Raw genomic sequence first — 7018 nt, 5'->3', positions numbered from 1 at the left:
AGCTGTCTGTTTCTAGGCACCTGGGGCTTCGGCCCTGGGGCCCTTCTGTACCTGCCCACCGTCCTTGCTCTGCTCATGTCTAACTGCCCACCGCAGCTCTACTCCCCCCTCCCCCCATAGCCTTGTCCCATCTTGTAACACACTAGGTGATGTATTTTCTCCTCTTGTTAGAACACAAACTTCCAAGAAGGCAGGAACCTTTTTGTTCGCTGAGCCCAAACACTTAGAACCGTGTCTGGCACACAGCAGCCGCTCAAGAAATGTTAAATTTAAACATTAAATGCCCGCATTCCTCGCAATACTACTATCAAGAAAGTGTAACTAACAATATCGGATGGTGGGGCCCGGGGGTTCTTGGACTCCCACTACGTTCACTCACACCTGGAAGAACCGTTATTTTGAAGGGAAAACACCGAATTTTCAAGTCCTGTCTCCGCTCCGCTCCTCAAACGTGCGCCTCCCGGCCTCCCCGCGTCCACCCCGGGCGAGTCGCGCCGCAGCGCCCAGCGCGCCAGCTCGCCAACCAATCGGAACCTCCGTCCTTTGTGCCCTTTAAAGGACTTCGCTTTCGGTCCAGTTGCGCGAAGAGGGCAGGGACGCAGCTTATTTAGCAAATGGAGGCTAAGCCAGGCCCGTTGCCTAGGTCACCGCGCAGCGTTTCAGCGGCGGAGAGGAAAATGGGCGGGGTGAGAACGCGGACCTCCCGCCCTATCACGGCGAGGCCCGGGATTGGCTCGCCGCCGTCGGGCCCCGCCCCCAACGCCTGGCTGCTCCGGGGCTGGTTGCGAGAGGACCAGCCGGCTTCTGCCTGGGGAGGGGACCCCAAAGGCAGCGACACCTGGGCCCTGCGCCGAGCAATCCGCCGACCCTGCGCTGGGAGAGATGTCTCTGACCCCGGGGTCCCCTGCGATCACAGCTTCACCGGTTATTCACGCAGGATGCCGTGCGAGTCTGGAGGTCTGGATCCAGGTTCAGTAAATTCCGAAAAACCTCAGCCCAGGGCCGGCATTCGTCTCAGCCGGTTAAAAAAGGGATTGGACTCCACAGATGATCTCCAAGAAGCCTGCCCCGTCTGACAGGCCCGATAAAAGTCTCTGGGCTTCGGCTTCCTCCTAATCGAGTGTAAATGATTATGATCGGGAAGCCCAGAGCAGCCGGGGCTCTGGCACCCACTTGCTGCGTGGGTGGCCTTGGGCAAGTCACATCCTATTTTCAGGCTTCGGTCCTCATCTCATTGTGAAGGTATTGGACTAGATGTCCTCTAAGGTCCCTTCTAGTTCCTCCTAACTGTGAAAAAGCCTTGACAACATGTGTAAAGGCTTTGTAAATGTATAACATGTTATACAAATTTTAAGCAATTCATATTGCTTTCTTTACCCAGAAGTCCCAGGAATGGCAGGAAAAGTCTAGAAGGGCACCTAAAAATAAAATAGGGACATCACCAGATACTGGAAAGGCTGATTGCCTGCAACTCAGGAGATGATGCTGGAGAGGAGGGTGGACTACTCCTCTATACTTTAAGCCCCTCATTTTACAGAAAAATTTAAAAGCAGCTAAATCAGGCTGCTTATATAAGGGGGAAACCCAGGTTTTCTGACTATAACTCTTCCCACTCCCATTTACTTGCTGTTCCTATCCTATGGACATTTGGGGTAACTTACAAAGCAGAAATAGAGCAATAAAAAAATAAAACATAAGCAAGTTATCTTCTGCTTTTTCTTTTTGTTGCCCTTATCTCTCCAGAAGAGCTTCTCACCTTTATTTTTAGTTGATTTTAGAGAGAGGGAGAAAAGCATTGCTTTGTTGTTTCACTTATTTATACATTCATTGGTTGTTTCTTGTATGTGCCCTGACTGGGGTTCGAATCCACAGCCTTGGTGTATCAGGATGTCCTTTTAGCCTACTGAGCCCCCGGTCAGGGCGAGCTCCTCAGCTTCTGATGTTCCAAACCCCCTTCATAATATTCTTCAGTGGCCACCCACCAACATTCCAAAATGAGAAAAAAAAAGTCAAGTAAAGCCAAAAACAAAACATGCCATTTATATGAAATGTCCAGAATAGGCAAATTACAAATACAGTACATTAGTGGTGACCTAGAGTTGGGGTGGGAGTGGGTGGGGTGGAGATTGAGGGGAAATAAGAATTAACTAACAGATACAAAGTTTATTTTGGGGGGGTGATGAAAATGTTTGAAAATTATGGTGATGATTGTACAGCTCTGTGAATAGACTAGTACAATATGTGACTTTTTTCTCAACGAAGCTATTACCACAAAGGAGACATACCCGAAAGCAAACCAAAAAAAATCCTATGTGTTTACATCCTCTCACTTTCAGGAGACCTGGGTGGCAGTTCTGGGCCATCTGCTCCTGAAGATGCTTCCTCAAATCTCCAGGTGTGTCAGCCCCAGGGTTGCCCACCTCGTGCTCCAGCCACCACTTTACACTCTGCCTAGATCCGTATCATTGAAGGAAGCATGCTAGTTCCCCTGCTCACCTGCTGCAGCTGCCACCTCCTTTCCTGGCTACCCTGGACGGAGTTGGGATATAGAAGGGAAGGACAGACTGGACAGAATAGGGGTGAGTCCTGTGGGAGACTGAAGAAGGGAGAAACCATCTAGAGCAAAATCAGGAAGAACAAAAGGGACTGTTGAGAAGGGAAATAATCAACTTCGATCTGTGTGATTTTTTCCCTCCTAAACTACTTCAAGGATGACAGGTAGTGTTTGAGCAGCTTTCCTCCAGGTCTAGGCTATCTTCTTGCTGGAGGAGTTCTTGGAGCGAGCAGCCCGCAGTTGACTGTCACACACCTACTTCAAGTCTTTTCAAGTTCACCTCAGAGTCTCCCTGGCCTCCTCAGCCAAAACTTCAACACCTTCCCTGGTCCTGACACTTCCTAGCCCCCTTTCCCACTTTTGTCTTATTTTGTTTCTCTGTCTTCCTAGAATTTAACCTCTGTAAGGGCAGGAATTTTTATTTTAGGGTTTTAATTTTTATCTGTTTTGTTCACAACCATTCTTTTCAGTGCCTAGAAGAGCCCAGAGTAGGGACTCATATGTATTTGCTGATGGAAGAAGGAAGGGAGAGAGGGAGCGAGGAAGGAAGGAAGGAACCTACTATGTGTGGGGGGCTTTTTTAATAAAAAGGGAAAATTTTAAAAGAGTATTTTGTAAACCCGACAGATTCATAGATAGCTAGGAGGCAAGGGAGATAAAGAGGCCTTTTTAAAATTTCCCTCATATGGGGCCATCTAAAAAAAACCTGGAATACAAGGAGAGAGAGGTCTAGAATGACGTCTAGGCCATGAGGGACTAAAGTTAGATGGACCCATAACTCATAAGTCAACAGTTTCTTTGACTGGACCATTCCACACAGAGACATAGAAGAGAGGATGAATGCAGGCACCTTCCTGAGAGCCAGGACCGGCTTCTGCTCCAAGCTCTAGACCTCAGTATAACTTGTGCAAAATGGCATAATATTTTAAAGCTTCCCTTCCCAATTCTGCACAATAAAATGATAGTACCTTCATATTTGTAAGATTCAGCGAGATGAAATAGGAAAACATCTGTCAGCCCCTGGCACGGTGGGCGTTCAGTTCACTGCCGCTTTCCCTCTCTGCCCTTTCTTTGGGACGCTGCTTTGCCCTCTTGTGACTTCCTCCTGTCAACATAGGCTTGTTAATCAAGTTTGAAGCTACAGTGTCAATTTGATTTTTAAAAATCTGACGTGTTCTTTTTGGACTTTTTGAGTTTATTGGGTTCTAAAGATATATATTTTAATTCCTTAGGTAGGGAGTTAAAAAAGAATGTAAGAAAAAAATGAGCGAAAAGGCACTGAGGGTTGGCATTTGCATTAGGTTTACTACTTGGCACATAACCTAGAGCCCAAATTAGCTGACAGCTGAGTCTCTGGGTCCTGCCCAACATCCCTCTTCAGCCTTAGATGTTCGGAAGGAACACAGCACTAAACACGGGGGGCCCTGGAATCAGTCCACATGGACTTGAACTCCTGGTTCAGCCTGTTACTATTGGCCTTGGGCAAGCTACTCAGGCACTGGAGCCTCAGCCTTCTCATTCTGCAAAGAGGAGATGCAGTATTGACTCCAAAGCAGTGGTGAGGCTGGAAGGAGGCCATGGATACTAAGCCTTTGGCAGTGCTTGGCTCTGAGAGTGCCTCAGTACATGAGAACTATTGTTATTCTAGAGCCTGGAATTCAGAATCAGAATCAGGTTGGATTTCCTCTCACAAGGTCATATGAATACAGCTGGGTCCTGGATGTAACTTCAGCTGAATCCTGACCAGAGCCTCCAGGTCAAGGTGGCTGCGAAGTGCTCCCCACTTTTAGAACTGAGTAAGGCCTCTGATCTCTAGGGCTGCCTCTCCCTTCCTCTGCACCACTAAGGCTCGGGGATGAGGTAGTGGGGTGATGCTTCCAGCTGTGGGACATGACTGAACCTTGGTATCTATTGCTTGTCTGAGGCACCCCCTCATAGCCCGTATTTTCTCAGACATTACCAAGTGTCAGCTATGTGCCAGGCACTGTGCTAGTTGCTAGGGCAGTGCAGATGGAAACCCTTTGAACCCCACTCTCAAAGATCTTAAAATCTAACTAGGAGAGTGATGTATTGTGACTGTGCCAGTTACCCGATTGATAATTATTTACTGATCACCTACCACGTGTAAGGCATCGACTCAGGCACAGCCACAGAAGTCCAGAGGAGGGAGTGATGGTGGTGGCTTGGGCATACATATCTAACCCAGTGCCTGGCCTCCAGAAATGTGGATGAGATGAATGGATGGAGTTGTTTGGACGGTTGGTTGTCAGGGAAAGCCACGGACCTTGTTGAATAGAATTTACTCTGCGGAGATGGTGCAAAGATATGGTAGTGAGGTTCATTTCAAGCTGTGAGGCATTAATCTAGCTGTTTGTAAGGTTCCTGTAGGGCCTGAAGAGAAAATTCAAATAGCTATGGGGTCCATAAAGAAAAGCAAGTAAGTCAAGGAGGCTGGGTGCTTACTCTCCCCGTCTTTACACATGCATCCCTCTTAAAGAAAAAAATAAGTTTCTATTAATTTCAGAGAGGAAGGGAGAGGGGGAGAGAGAGAGAGAAACATCAATGATGAGAAAGTCATTGATCAACTGCCTCCTACACGCCCCCTCCTGGGGATCAAGCCTGCAACCCAGACACGTGTCCTGACCTGGAATTGATCCATGACCTCCTGGTTCATAGGTTGTCCCTCAACCACTCAGCCACGCTGGCCAGGCACGCAATGCAGCCTTCTTGGTCTACTTTTCCTTTTTGCACTTTTGATAGAGATATGGAAACCAGAAACCTGTTTCTCTATTTTATGAAAAAAACCAGTGCAAGCACAACAGCTGATCCTCAAGCTTAGAGACAAGGACTTGGGACTGAAAGAGACTAAGGTGAACTGGGAGACACAGCCCTACATAAGGGAGCAGCTACTTCTCAGTTTAAACCAGTTTCTGATGCAAGGACATAGGCCAACTGTTTCCAGCTCCAATGTTTCAAAAGAACCTAGAATTATGGGCTTTTTAAATGAAATCGCCCAATTTAGAAATAAATATCAACTCAAATTTTAAGAAGACACTTTGTGGGAGACAAAATTTCCAATTGTAGCTACCAGTCTGTACCCTCTACTTAGGGGGAACCAAGGGAAATCAGGTTAGACAGATGGGCTAAAGCCAAGTTTCAAGTGGCCTTAAATGTCACGCTTAAGCGTTTGACTTGAGCTTACAGTTTTAGTTTTAAAGGCTACATTGGGTTGCCCTGGCCAGCTTGGCTCAGTGGTTACAGCATTGGCCAGGGGGCTGAAGGCTCTGAGGTTCGATCCCAGCCAAGGGCACGTACCTCGGTTGCAGGCTCGATTCCCAGCCCCAGTCGGGCCCTGTGTGGGAGGCAACCAATTGATGTTTCTCTCTCCCTTTCACTGTTTCTGAAAAAACAATGGAAAAAAATATCTTCGTGTGAGGATTAAAAAACAAAAAAAGACTACATACGGTTTATCAAACAAGGAAGTGCCTTGATGCAAGGGTAGTGGAGTGGCATGTGAAATAAAGGCAGTCAGGATTGTAGGTTACTGCAATAACACGGGTCTGTGACAATGAGACTGAAAGATGGTGGCAGTGGGACTGCAAAGATGGGTTGGCCCAAAAAAGATAGCAAGGAGAAGACGAGGGAAATGAAGGGGTGTGCGGGGGAGGGGCAGGAGGAAAGATAACTGAGGTTCCAACCTGAGAATGACCATCTCCCTTGGCATTAGGCCTGCTGAGCTGAGAGAGGCTGGCCTGAGGGTCATCTCCCCAACAGGAAAGGGGTCTAACCTGCGCCGTGCAGTCCTGGCTCCGCTGCGAGACGGCGGGCGTCTCAGACGAGCTTGATTATAAAATAGACGGTACAGGCCAGTAGCCTATAAAATGGGGATGATGCCACTGCCTCCTCCAGGGGGTTGAGGGGAATAACGAGGGGGCGGGCCGGCCGCCCCGGGCACGGGGAGGACGAGCGACCCTTTCTCACCCGGGGCTCTGCAAGGCCCGAGGTCTCCGGGAGGGGCGGGCGGAGGGCCTCGTTCGGCCGGGGCCCAGGCAGCCGGCCCTTCCCCGGGGCTCGCCCGCCGCCACGTGCCTCCCGCTCACCCCGGCGCGTAGAGGACCAGAATGCACCGCGGCGGCCAAGTTCAAGGCCACCCGCGCCCGCGGCCCGCCCCTCCCCAGCTCGGAGCCCGGCCCTCTGGAACTCGGGAGGGCAGGGACGCCCTTACGAGGGACCCGCCCCCACCTCCGGCCCCGCACCGGCCGGGGTTCCCCGCGGGGAGGGGAGGGTCGGGCCGCGCCGAGCGGAGCGCCGCGAGCCGGGCAGGGCGGGCGGGTTCCCGGAGCCCGGACGGGCCGGAAGTGCCTGCGCCTCCCGCCCCCGGCGGCGCCTCTCTAGGAGCCGGGGTGCCGGCGTCTCAGTGGGAATAACCCCTTCGGCCCCAGCGGGCTGAGCCTGTGGCTGCAG

The 7018-nt window shown here is 50.3% G+C and overlaps 1 long non-coding RNA gene across 2 annotated transcripts; it reads right to left on the bottom strand.

The window, feature by feature from the left end:
* Positions 1 to 2026: 2026 nt before the first annotated feature.
* LOC107542006 (uncharacterized) lies at positions 2027 to 6615 on the bottom strand. Of its 2 annotated transcripts, none has more exons than XR_001603664.2 (2): positions 6343 to 6615; positions 2027 to 4858 (listed from the first exon to the last, which is right to left on the bottom strand). It is a non-coding gene; the product is annotated as an uncharacterized LOC107542006 (long non-coding RNA). The 2 variants fall into 2 exon arrangements; XR_001603665.2 differs by lacking the exon at positions 6343 to 6615 and adding an exon at positions 6253 to 6316.
* Between the last annotated feature and the right edge of the window lie 403 nt (positions 6616 to 7018).

This window comes from Miniopterus natalensis, chromosome 3, assembly GCF_054644295.1.
Source record: "Miniopterus natalensis isolate mMinNat1 chromosome 3, mMinNat1.hap1, whole genome shotgun sequence".
Classification (NCBI taxonomy): Eukaryota; Metazoa; Chordata; class Mammalia; order Chiroptera; family Miniopteridae; genus Miniopterus; species Miniopterus natalensis.
This window is presented reverse-complemented; position numbering and strand designations above follow the sequence as displayed.